The sequence below is a fragment of the Acinonyx jubatus genome, chromosome D4 (genome assembly GCF_027475565.1).
Source record: "Acinonyx jubatus isolate Ajub_Pintada_27869175 chromosome D4, VMU_Ajub_asm_v1.0, whole genome shotgun sequence".
Taxonomy (NCBI): domain Eukaryota; kingdom Metazoa; phylum Chordata; class Mammalia; order Carnivora; family Felidae; genus Acinonyx; species Acinonyx jubatus.
In genome coordinates, this window is record NC_069391.1 from 41,051,715 (window position 1) to 41,066,198 (window position 14,484).

Consider the following 14,484-nt stretch of genomic DNA (forward strand, 5'->3'; position numbering starts at 1 on the left):
CTTTCCTCTTCTATTTTCTTTATTTTGTATGTTATGGTAAATATTCTCTTTTGTTTTCAATTAGTTTTCTAGAATCTTCTGAATTCACAGTACATTATCCATGTGACTATTGTATTTCCTCCTCCTCCTTTCTTTTCTTTTTTTAAATTTTTTTAATGTTAATTTTTTTTGTGATAGAGCATGAGCAAGAGAGGGGCAGAGAGGGAGGGAGACATAGAATCCGAAGCAGGCTCCAGGCTCTGAGCTGTCAGCACAGAGCCCGATGTGGGGCTCGAACTCACAAACTGTGAGAGCCGAAGCCAGATGCTTAACCAACTGAGCCACCCAGGCACCCCAACTCCTCCTCCTTTAATACCAGTCCTGTAATACGAAGTCCATTAGTGTTCATCTCCATTTCCTATAGCTGATAAAATATCTGATACACCATGACAATAAGTGGCCTACACAGCTCATTTTCTAAACATTTTTCTGTGTTTTCACGCTTTTTTGTGCTTGCATATTTTATTTACGTTTTTAATAAGATCTTTTTTAGGTTTATTTTTTAATTTTGAGAGAGAGAGAGAAAGGGCAGGGGGCAAACAGGGGAAAGACAGAGAGAGAGGGAGAGAGAGAGAATCCCAAGCAGACTCTGCAGGGTCAGCATGAGGATCAGACTCGCAAACTGTAAGATCATGACCTGAACGAAAATCTAGAGTTGGATGCTTAACCAACTGAGCCACCCAGGCGCCCCTGTGCCTGCACAGACATTTTAATGGGAAGTTGGCAGGGACTTATCATGAGTTGTTAGCCCAGTGCTTTCTTAAAAAACAGTATTTTTTTTTTTTTACTCATTCATCATTGCTGCAAAGACTGTCAATAGTCCAAACTGATAGTGTTTGAGAGCTCCCAGTTTATAGGTTTTTGTTTTGTTTTGTTTTTTTAAATCCTTCTTACCTTGGCTGCAGAATCCTTAGGCAAGAATCTGAGAGAGCTAGAGAAGTCGGTAAATTGTAGCACTTACAAAACCTGACGTTGGAAGCAAGTTGTCTGGATCCAATTCCCACCTTGTTATCTTACTAGATGCACAACTTTGGGGGCCTTGGGTAGGTTTATGTTCTCTGGGCCTTAGTTTCCTTATTTGTAAAATAACATTACTGAGAGGATGTGATAAGGTGATAGAGAGAAGCATTTAGCACAGCACCTGGCAAAGAGTAACACTTATAGGGCTTTCATTATTGCTGTCTTAGAAGACCAGGGGTATATAATCTTACACAATTGCTTTGAAATCTGTATCAAGCATTTTTTTTAAATTATAGCTCAATCATACTTGCAGCAACTGAAACCAAAGATATATGCCTCTCTCAGTTTTCAAATGATACTGATGATTCTAAAAGTGAATAGATGCTAAATACTGTGGTTTATTAGCATGGCTTTAAATTTTCTGCCTTTGGGTGATAAGCATACATCTCATGATCAATAGGGTTGTTTAAATCAAAACCATATTTATGATCAATCAAGATACCATGTATTTTAGTTTAAAAATATCAAAAGATGGAAGCCAAATATAGCATTGTTTGAGCCTTTGTTGTCAGCTTACCAAAGCTCATCTCCCAATGTGATCGAGCATAGATTTACAATTCTCAGAACAAGTGGGGCTGAGTAGTGTGAAAGCAAACCAAGAGGCTTTGTTTAAATTGCGTGTGTGTGTGTGTGTGTGTGTGTGATTTTTCTAGGTTTAATTTATTTGGCATAATGTATCATTTTAATGTTTTGGTTTTTTTTAAAATCATAGTTAATATTTTTCTTACCGTGCTTGGACTTTGCTGCTCTTGATGGCTCTGGGCCAGAAAGATGAAAAAAAAAAATACACAATGAGATCTCTAAAACACTGAAACTACAAGCTTTTATGTACAGTTTTGAGGTCTAGCAGGTGCTAGCAGAAAATAAAATAGAATCCTTGCTGTCTCACTATTATAGAAAAGTAAAATCAGTGGCATGGAGAACGAAATCCCAAAGTCCACAGACTTCTACACATCTCTTATTTATAACAATACATCTACATTAGGTAAAGCCTATCCAATTTTTTATGACTTAATTGGCTCCCTCTCTTTGCATTTATAACACCAATCTACTTTCTGTCTTTCAACATATATCCCAGAGAAAGGAAATAGAAAATAAAACACATTATTCAGTAGGATTTCATTGTGCACTGAGGGTAAAAAGCAGGCATGTATAAATGGAAACACATTTGAAAGCCTTCCCAACTGAAATCTGGCAGGAGGTAAAGCACTTCATTAGGATTTGTAACATCGATGGTGAACTGCTTCATACAAAGTGCTACATTTGCGAATAAGGCACAAAATTGACTGTCAAGGAGATATAAGACCATAGCAGATTCCAATCCATTTTATACAAAGTAGTCTATGGGAACACTGTACCTCAGCAACCCCAAGATTTAGATTTCATAAACTGTTGGTAGAGATTCACCATTGAATCTTCATTTGGTTCTGAAATAAGTCCTCTTTATAATGACACCGTGTAAAGGGCACAGCTACACCCCGTTAGTCAATGAGCTTTTTACTGATATACTCAGAGAATTACTGGCAAAAAAGTAATGCGCATTTCCTAAATTTTAAACAGAGACATTGACATATCCTAATTTCATGATGGTCATAATTATATGTCACTTGGCAAAATGTATGGTTCAAGATAATGTCAAAGTTGCATTTTAGAAATCAGGGTCAGATGTAAACAGTAAAGCCTCTGATCTTCTGCTCATATTGACTTCCATTATTGACAAGTTTATTAGCATGTAATAAGTATGTTTGCTTGCTGAGTTACAGACACGTGACTTGGAAGCACCTTTTAAAACACATCCCACTAGTCAGTATTTAACTGTCTCTTTACCAACCTCTTCCTCCAAACCACGATTCTTCTGCACCACTGACATTTTTTTTTTTCTGGCTAAGAGTCAAAACTGTAAGGATGACCCTGTCTTTATTACCAATACCACTTATGTCATTTCCTATGCCTCATGTCAAAACCCTAGGAATTTAATTATTTGCAGTGTATGAGGTAACATAAAGATTGGCTCTGTAAGACCTGTTTCCCACCTCATCCCATAAAAAGAAGTATATAACTTGCTATGTTTCCTTTTAGACTTGGATTTTAAGAATAAAAATCCTCAATATGATTTCTGTGCTTACAAGTGGTTTGGATCTCCTACGCCTCCATAGATTCTTGGTATGTCTAATTCTCCCTTTCTGAAGGATTTTCTGCTCAATTTTTACTTCAATTTCAACTGTGTTGTCAGAGTACCAGCTCCTCAAGGGACAGGAAAGGTGTCTGGTTCTTCTGTATTGCAAAGTGATGTAGTGCCGGTAGCATAGATGTGTTAGATTTCATTTATGTGAATATTAAAATATAGTCTTGTTTTAAGGAAAAGGTACAGCTTACTTGTAAATGGTGGGGAATTAAAGGGGTTCAAAATTTAAGTGGCTTGGAATAAGTTATGTGAGAGAAGTACAGAGTACCATTGTTATTTCTAGGTAGTATTTCAGCACAGGCCTGGTTTTAGGTTGACTTCCTGTGATTTTGAAACTTCCTTGTGGACAAAAATCACCTGAAATACTTGTCAAACATACAGATTCTACAGAATCAGACTGTATAACAGAGAAAGTTTGGTAATCTTAGATTTGACACATAGGAGCAACTGTTCAATAGTGCTTAAAGAGAAATATTGAGACGTGTAATGAAAGAAGAGACTGATGTGAAAGCATCCAGGACCTGAGGGAAGAAATAAAAGTCATCATGAAAAGCAGCTGGGAGTTTCTGTCTCAAACAGCACCAACGGTCAGTCATATTCCTGGGAGTTTTCATCAGAAAGAGAAGTTTTACATCCTCTAGTGACCAACGTTCTAGGTTGACTAGAAGCAGATGGTGTGGTAACCTGGGGAAACCAGATCAATTGAAGGTCCCTTTTCCTTTCTATATCATGTGAATCACTCCTAAAATCTAATGCGGAGATGATTGAAAGCACAGAAATGGAGAGAGAAGGTGATTGGAGAGCTAGAAACTCCAGGTCTTTCAACATCTAGTTCCCTGAGGAGAGAAAGAGCATATGGTCACCAGGACATGTGGGACTTCGGAAACTGGGTGCTCCACAAGTCTGTAACTCAAGTGTCAGAGTGCTGACCAAGGCACCAGTCTTCTAAAGCACATCAGAGGACTAGCTATTGGTAAAACTCATCTGATTCAACATGATTCAAATCCCTTTCAGATTTAAGGAGCAAACTTATCTTTTTTTATCTTTTATCTTTTCATATCTCATTTTTTTATCTTTGTTTTATCTTTTCATATCTCTTTACTCCATTTTTTTTCAGTCTGTCACATGTGAAAGGAGTTACAGAACCATGAAAGGGACAAGAAACTCAGTTATGGAAAGTAATTTATTGGTTATCTATTGCTGCATAGCAAAATATCCTAAAACATATCAGGTTAAGCCAATGGAGCTTCTGTGGTTCAGAAACCTATACGCTATGTAGCTGGGTCCTCTGACTCAGAATTTCTCCAAGGCTGCAATTAAGGTGTAACCTATGGATGTAATCATCTCAAGCCTCAACTGTGTTATGATTTGCATCCAAGTCCAATGACATGGTTGGTGGCAGGAGTCAGTTCCATGATGGCTGTTGGCCTGTGACCGAATGCTCTCGCTGGCTCCTGGCTAGAGGCCTGCATCAGTCTCCTCCCGTGTGGTTTCTCCATAGGGCAACTCACAATATGTCAGAGGAACAAGAGAGGGAAAGCAAGACAGAAGCCAGAGTCTCTTTGTAACCTGGTCTTGAAAGTGGTTTTGCCCTATTTTATTTTTAGAAGTGATTCACCAGTAGAACCCACAAGTAAGAGAAGGGATTAACAATGTCGTGAATACCAAGAGATAGGGAGCCATTTTAGAGGTTACAGATGTTAATGATAAATAGCTGAGGACAAGAGAACACTAGGTTTTGATGTAGAATCAAGCATAATGATGAACTGCTACCTATTAGTAGCAATGATAACTACTAACAGGTGGTGGTGGCAATTGTGATAATAGTTGTAAGAGCAGCAGTAATAGTAACACCAGGTCCAATGATAATAGTGATCTAAGAGAAAGAACAAATAATATTTAGAGCTTACATATTCTAGGTATGGGGACTGGATTTATTTCAGAGGCAGCTGGCTTTGATGTTTTGGAAAAAAAAAGCTTGACTGGTATTTTTTTGTGGTGATATGTGAAGGCTTCGGGGCATGATTTGAACAAGTTTTTATACACTGGAAGCTAACACCCATTAGTGTTTTATAAAGTCACTGAAGTGGCCTGAGAGTAGGATGCAAACAGAAGACAGAGACTGAAAAAGTAAATTGTTCGGGTTAAAAATGAGAAATAGATCAGGGACATAAAGTCTTACCTAGAAAAGGAAAATCATAATGGAGAATTGTTGAAAGGAACATTGACCTGAGGGAAAGGAGGAAGCTTGTAATTTGGTTCTAGTATTTCTTTAGTATTTAAAATTTCCTCTGAGTTCCCATAATCATTTTTTTCTATAGACAGCAGCTTGTGTTAGCAGTCCATGGAGAAAATGATGAAAAGTGTGCCTGGGGTGACACATCAGCATCATGGAAGCCAAGAGTAAGGACTGGGATCTGGCAAGGACACAGGCTGCTGAGGCAACAGTTCAGAAACAGACTTTGAGGGGACACCTGGGTGGCTCAGTTGGTTAAGCATCTGACTTCAGCTCAGGTCATGATCTCATGGTTTGTGGTTTCAAGCCCTGTTTTGGGTTCTGTGCTAACAGTCCAGAGCCTGGAGCCTATTTCAGATTCTGTATCTCCCTCTCTCTCTCTGCCTGTCCCCTGCTCATGCTCTCTTTCTTAAAAATAAAAATTAACATACATACATACATACATAAACTTTGAGACCCAGTCAGGTTGCCTTTGATAGCCCACAGATGAGACCAGAATCCACACCCAACGATATCTTAGATCAGACTAACATTTCACATAGTGCCACACAGCTGGGGATGAGAGTAGGAGAGTAGATTCAAACTGTTATGATCAAAAATGGGACTTAAAATCCAGGAGCAAAGTAAAAGCAAAAGCAGTTGAGGGATCCTAGCATACTGAGGGATGAGAAAGCTCTCATTTGACTTGTTTAGGAAAACAAGGCTGCCGTTATTATTTTTTATTTTTTTAATGTTTTTTTTTTTTTTAATTTATTTTTGAGCAAGAGAGAGAGACAGAATGTGAGCAGGGGAGGGGCAGAGAGTGAAGGAGACACAGAATCTGAAGCAGGTTCCAGGCTCTGTGCTGTCAGCATGGATTCCAATACCGGGCCTGAACTCAAGAACCATAAGATCATGACCCGAGCTAAAGCCGGACGCTCAACCGATTAAGCCACCCAGGTGCTGCGCAAGTCTACCATTATTGATGGGATTCACCATGAAACTTGTTGGACATTAGAAGAATTCTGTGCCTTAATTAATAATATCTCCTTATATGGTTTCACCACACCAATCAGAAAATGTTCCGAACTTTTTGCATTCTCTTCACCATCCATGCCACCTTGAGAAATTCAGGTTTTATTAACATTGATGACCACTGGAACTGTGTTCCTTCTACTTTCAGGAAGATGCTATCAAGCTTAAATTTTTCAGTCTTTCTCTCTCTACCATAACTGCTTTAATGCATATGATTGATTTTTAAGAAAATTCAAATTATATGTTCCCTTAAAAATCATGTATAATTCCGTTTAAAGTGTTCTTTATATATTTACATTATCAATAGATATTTTAGGAATAGCTTTATTTAAAATTTAAGAAAGGATGGTTCATGACTAGTTTATTCTACTTCACGTATTATTTTGTGATTAATTTCTTAATGTATTATTTTATACATTTAAATTTTGAGACTTTAAAAAAAAACATTTATTTCTTTATTTTCGGAGAGCAAGAGAGAGCAAGCAAATGCACTCATGAGAGTGGAGAGAGAGAAAGACAGAGAGAGAGAGAGGGGGAGAAAATCCCAAGCAGGCTCCTTGTTGTCAATGCTACAGAGCCTGAGGGGGGCTTCAGTCTTGCAAACAGTGAGATCATGACCTGAGCCAAAATCATGACTTGGTCACTTAACAGCCTGAGCCACCCTGGCGCCCTGAGACTTTTTTGATATTAAAAATAATAATTCCTAAAAAAAATTAGATCTTGGGAATATTAGTTCCTGTCTCTTGGCTGAAGCAATAATTGGTGAAATAAACTCATGAACAGTTCATGTGATTTCAAGCTACTGAAGGAAACTAATTGAGGACAAGTGTTTAATGAAATCAGAATTGGCTGTGTTTCTGGATCCTTTTCCTGCTGAGGGAATGTAGTTAGTTGCTTTATACAACAGGGACATAAAATAGCCTCATATACAAACGAAAGTTCTAATAATGTTTTTTTTTTTTTTTTTGGATTAGCAGTTAAGCAAGCATAAACATTTATCAAATTGTAAAGAAAAAAAAGACTTAAAAACAAATGAAAAATAATACTAATTTCAGTACAAGGATAGAAACAATGAACAGACAATGAATATGGAAACACTTGAGCTTTCCTATAAAGGAAGGGTAAGAGAAACAATGTAGTTAATTTACTCATGAGAGAATTATGCAAATGTGTACTAAATTTTCTTTGGAAGACTTATAATTGGATACAGAGTATAAAATACAGTCACAGTCACACCAGGCTAGCTAGCATCTGGGAACTGAGACTAATAATCATAATGCAGTTGTACTAGCTTTCTATTGCTGTGTAACAAATCATCACAAACTTAAGTGTTTAATGCAACATCCATTTATATCTCACAGTTTCTGTAGGTCAGAATTTCAGGTACTGGTTAGCTGAATATTCTGCTCAGATCTCTCCAGGCTTAACCCCAGATGATTGCTGGATTTCCATTCCTTTTTGGTCATTAGGGTTCTCTTCCAAGCTCATGTGGTTATTGGCAGAATTCAGTCCCTGCTGCTATGGGTTTGATGTTCCCTTTTTCTTTCTAGCTGTCAGCTAGAAGCACCTTCAACTCCTAGAGTCAACCATCAGATTCTAGCCAGATGACTCTTCCCATAGGCAGTTCACCACATGCTTATTTCCTTTCTTTCAGGTCAGCAAGAGGGTTCCTCTTTAAAAACTCACCTGATTAGGTCAGCCCCAACAAAGATAATCTCTTTCAAAGTCAATGAATTAGAGATCTGAATTATGTGAAAATGCCTTTACTTCGCCATGATGAAGTAAACTAATCATAAGAACAATATTTCATCAGACACACAGCTTCTGTTCACACTCAACGGAAGGGGATGATACCAAATATACGCAATCGATGGCAGCAATCTTGGGAGCTATATTAGAATTTCAGCCATTACAATCTGCCCTCTGGCCCCCAAAGATTCACATATTTCCCAAATGCAAAATCCATCCACCCATAAAGGATGAATCTCATCCCATCACAGTATTGGCTTGAAGTTCAAAACCTCATAATCTAAATCTAAATTTCATCATAGCTTCCACTCAGAATCCAAAATCAAATCTAGATATCAGCATTTCAAAGTCCAAAATCTCATCATCATCAAAATCATGCTAAGTCAGATGCAGTTGAAGCTCCTGTTTGTAATTCTTTAGTATAGCTCCTTGGGACACAATTTGTCTCCATCTGTTTGCTTCCACCTGGTCCCATCCATTACAAAACAGAAATTTGTCTCATCTTCCATCATTTCCCCCCTTCCCAGATTTATTGAAAATTGTATATATTTAAAGTGTTCACTATAATTTAATATACATGGTGAAATGATTACCACAACCAAGTTAATTAATGCACCTTTTATTTCACATAGTTATCTTTGTGTATGTGTGTGATGAGAACACTTAATACCTGCTCTCTTAACACATTTTAAAGTATGTAATACAATATTGTTAACTGTAGTTACCATGCTGTACATTAGAATTTACTCATCTAGAATTTACTCATCGCATAACTGATAGGTTGTACCCTTGACCAATGTCTTTTTATTTCTCCCCCCAACACCCCCAGCCCCTGTAACTGCCATTCTACTTTGTGTCTATGAGTTTGACATTCTTTTTCTTTCTTTTAAAGTTCCACATATAAGTGAGATCATACAATATTGGTCCTTCTCTGTCTGACTTATTTCATTTAACATAATGTCCTCTAGTTTCATTCATATGGTTGCAAATGGCAGTATTTCCCTCTTTCTTATGGCTGAACAATATTCCATTGTGTGAAATATTTATTTATTTATTTGTTTGTTTGTTTGTTTATTTATTTATTATGTTTACTTATCCATTCATTGCTTCAAGGCCAGCACAAGAGCATTTCTCTGAAATCTCTCCCTTTTTTAAAGGGCTCACCTGATTAGGTCATTTTAGAATTATGCCTATTCTAATAGGCTATAAAAAAATAAGGTCATTTCCCCAAAGCTATTTTAAACATAATGCATGCAGGTAGGAGAAAAACCTCCCATTTCTTATTTTTAGGTAGTTCAAATATAACTCTAGTATTGTCAATAAAGATTTATGGGATATGTAACTTTGGGTTAAGAGAGAGGGCAGAGGGTATGCAGATGGCACAGTGTGGGAAAACTTAGAGCATCTTGCACTTAATCAAAATGTATATGATGGGAGAGACCAAAGGGGAAACAAATAATAAAAGCCTAAACTATTAGTTGTACTTCAATATTTGAAAGAAATTAGGCAAATGTGATATATCTACACTAAGGAAAAGCCGTGTTTTAAAAGCACGATTAACTCTGTGTGGGTTAATGAATGCCAAACAGGAGTTCTTAAGGAAAGGAAAGAAGCAGAAAGTATGTTTTAGATAGAACGTCCTGCAAGACACAACGCTGTGTACAATGTGTTTAGAGACCAGTAGAGGAGGGACAGGGGGCGTATGGGGGGGTGGCAGATTATTAGTGTCTGTTGAGGTCAGATTAATCATTCCTGTTGAGATGAGGTTATGAAGGATCTCTACATCATTCTTCACAAAGTACGTATTTTCATGAGGGTAGTAGCTTTAAACATCTTTAAGCAGCTGAAGTGTTTTAAGTTTCTGAAACTTTTTCAGGTAAGATCTCATGGAATGTGGGATAAATCAAAGCAAGGTTGCACTGATGTTTAGTGGCGCTTAGTGTCCTGCCTGGGGAATTTATTTCGTATCTCAAAGACAAGAAAAGATAGAGACAAAACAAAGTTTAAGTGTGGATGCACTGATTAACCAAGTTCCTATCTATTAAGGACTTACATTTGTTAATACTCTGGAGACAAAGAAAAAGAAATAATGTTATTGTAGTAGGGTTTTTTTGTTTGTTTTTTGTTTTTTGTTTTTTGCAGAGGGGGCTGCCTAGTTCTTAACAATCCCCTGCCCAGTGTTTTGTGATAATTGCCTCTGATAACCAGGATAGGTCAGCTTCCTCTCTGGGCCTCTGCCTGCCTTGTGTGGCCTTTCCCGTCTGGCAGAGGACATTCGATCTAAGAGTAGAAAACCAGCTTCAAATAAGACAATAGGATTTTCTTTTCCAGAATTTTAAACTTTGAACAAAGAGAGATCGAACGTCATTGACAGTTCTTGGCTGCCTCCTCGAGGAAAAGTGGACAAAGTCTACCAGGCCAGTCCAGGCTGCCTATTTTTGTGTTTTTGCATTTTTTTAATGGTTGGAGAAAAAAAGTCAGAAGAAGAATAATATTTCATGGCACAAGACAATCCCATGATATTTACACTTCTGTGTACATCTGTAAAGATTTATTAGAGGACAGCCCTGCTCACTCATTTGCACGTTGTGTGTAGCTCCTTTCACGCCACAGTGGTAGCATCTAGTAATGCAAAGGGACTGTCTGGCCCACAAAGCCTAAAATGTTTGCTATCTGGCTCTTGATTGAAAAAAACAAAACAAAACAAAAAAAAAAGTTTGCTTGCCTCTGCTCTGGTCTAGAGGAAAGGACCAGAGTATTTCTAGCTGGCCTGGCTCAATCCCTTTGTAAGACTTGTTTACACAACTGTTCTTTTGGTGACATAAACGATTTCACTGTCTTGCCATTAAGGTTTCTGTTTTGTTGGAGCCAACGGAGTCCACTTTCATTGCTTGCCACCAAAAGAACATTAACTAATATAATTATCTAATGACTTAGTCCAAGAAATCCATTAGCTTTGCATAATTATAGAGCTGGATTGACCATTTCAAGTAAATTTACCAGTAAATTAGTGAAAACAAACAAGCAAAATATTCATTTAAAAAAAATACCCAACACAGTGAAAAATTGCTTCAATTTGTCTCAAATGGACAGCTAAAATTGTTAATGGAATTTATATTGTATGAATGGGTTACTGTGAATTCTGAAATTATTATTGCTGTTTTCTTAAAATTGGTGACTTCTGGGGATCAAGACTTAAATGGAAAGCCTGTGGTTCCGATATGAATTCTGTCAGGACCACATGGCACAACAGGTGGATACACCATGCAATGCTACCTTTTCAGTGCTGGAGGGAAGAGTTGCTTTCTCAGCTTTGCATGACTTTGAGCATGAAGCTTAGTGACTCTTCAGATCACCCTACTTGACATTCTTTGTTTCTTATCTTTTTTCCTTCTTCCTTCCTTTTCCCACACCTCCCTTGTGGCCAGCAGGCTATTCTCGGCCTGTGCATACCCACCCCTTTTCCTGCCTGCTCTTTGCTCTCATCACGAGACCAGATTCTTCTTGCTTATTTTGTGCAAGTGCAATTTGAGGACACAAATTATTAAAATTTTCACTCATTGTCCTTTCTTACTAAACCTATTACAAGAGTTGTATTTCTGTAATGGTTTCCTTTCCCCCTATAAATCAACCACACTATGATTTTATTTCTCAGGGCAAATAGCATCAATAATATAATAAGCCCTATCTGTGGTACATTTGCTACCACCAGAGATTCCCTCCCTTGTACTAACACAACTGCCTTTCTACCTCCCAATCATGGGTCAAACATGCCTTCCACTTTTTCACTTCTGCCTCTTCTGGAGGCAGAATAAGGGACACACAAAACGTGGTTTCCAAAGGTGTCGGTTAATAAAGACTACAAGAGCACCACTGGACACTTTAAGAATCTTGAATGTTTTTGGATTAAAAAAAAGAAGGATTACAATAAGCCTTACAGAGGGACACCTGGGTGGCTCATTTGGTTAAGGGTCCAACTTCGGCTTAGGTCATGACCTCACGGTTCACGGGTTGGAGCCCCGCATTATGCACTTTCGTGACAGCTCGGAACCTGGAGGCTGCTTTGGATTCGGTGTCTCCCTCTCTCTGTGCCTCTCTCTCTCTCTCTCTCTCTCTCTCTCTCTCTCTCTCTCTCCCAAAAATAAACATTAAAAATGTTAAAAAAAAAATAAGTCTCAGAGAAAGTCATATAGGTATTGGGATGGATTTCTTTCATAATCTGATTATTATGGGTTCAAGACCCCAAAACATAAACGAAACTGTTTCTGTGGAGAGTGCAATTGCTCAATGTAAGGTGTTAATTCTACTTCTCCCCAGAAGTGGGGCCAACCCTCCTGGGCTCTGGCAGAAACAGGGAGAATGATTAAAAACAGCAAGACGGTTTCTATCCTAGAATCCCCCAAGACCAAGAATGCAGTGTTGCACTTTTTCAGCCTATGATGCTGGGTTTTCTAATAAGTAATGCTGCTACCCAACGTAATAAAGCAAATGTTTCCATGTGAACACAAAACTACATAATTTATTACCTGGCCAACCTGACCAAAAGCCAGGATTATAATGTATAAGAATTCTGACACATAACAATTTGGATTTACATATATAAAGAGAATTTTAAACTCTACCTTTATTTTTATTTATTTTTGTCTTATCCAATCTAAGTTCAGACTTAGAATTGCCCTTGGGATGGCCTAAGATATTTAACTTGGAATTATAATAGGTCCATTCTTCCTTTTTTACTTAACTCTTTTTAATATAAAAACTAGATTTTTCCTTCCCATTCTTTCTTCCTAATGGTAGTTGCTAGTAAGGTTTTTGGTTTGACCAGATTAATTTGACAAGATAAATTTAAGGCATGTTCATTCATTTAAAACATGCCATGAGACTGGTCTTTAAATATTTCAATAGTGCTTTCAATCTCAGGGATTTTGTTTTATTGAATGGGGTATAAACACTGGACCGGAGGAAATTGTCTATGTTATAAATAAAGAACCTATGGAGGAGGCCTCTTTTCAACTCCTTTTGCTATAGGACTGTACCTCTCCTCTAGGTGATTGAGATAAGAACCTCATAAAACATTACTTTAGGATTCTCATTTTTTTATGTATAAGAAGAACCAAATTATCATTATCATTATCATTATTATTATTAAATTTATTTATTTATTTTGAGTGAGAGGGTGAGAGCGAGCTCAGGTACCCGTGCAAGAGGGGGAGGGGCAGAGAGAGGGTGAGACAGAATTCTAAGCAGGCAGCACAGAGCCTGACACGGGGCTCAATCTCATGAACTGTGACATCATGACCTGAGCCAAAATCAAGAATCAGACACTTAACCGGCTGAGCCACCCAAGTACTCCAAGAAGAACCAAATTATTCACTAGCCTTTCGCAGCTCTGTATCTAGAGCTGGCAGCATCCTCAGTTGAAAGATCTTGTCTTTCACTTTACTAAAATATCCAAGAGTTATGTGTTCTCTTCCCTAATCATCCCTGCTCCTCCCCTGCATTTGATGTCACCTCATTTCTCCAAATCTCCACTCTACATGTGAGGCAGATGTGCCTGTCCTTTTATCCATTAACAAAATTTCCATTTTCTTTTGCCTCTACCAAGTCAAAGTAGCACATCCCCTCTGCTAAAAATATCCACTATTATGCTCAAATCCATTCTCTTCACAAACACTATTGCTTCAGTCCATATATTGCCATATATCTCTAAGCTGGATCCTAGAACTATCTTTCCACCATAATATGCTGCTTTTCAAGTTCAATAAACTTTTAGTCAATACCTACTACCATATGTTCAATTGAATCAAAGTATCATTGATTTTAAGATGCACTAATATGTATGTTCCACTGAGGAGAAAAAAAAAGATAAAGAAACTATGACATGTCATTGATTGTAAGATACATTCCAGTTTCAGAGATGTTAAATTATCAAGAATGTGCATTTTTTTTAAATTTATTTTTATTTTTGACAGAGAGTGTGAGCAGAGGAGGGGCAGAGAGCGAGAATTCTAAGCAGGCTCCGTGCTGTCAGCAAAGAGCCTGACACGGGGCACAAATTCAACTGTGAGATCATGACCTGAGCCAAAAGCAAGAGTCACATGCTTAACTGACTGAGCCACCCAGGCACCCCATGAATGTGCATTTTAAATTGATGAATTATGCGTATGTTCTGCACTGAGGCATACTGAAGATACAGAAATGACTAAGATCATGTCACAGTTTTTGGAGAGCTTATGGACCT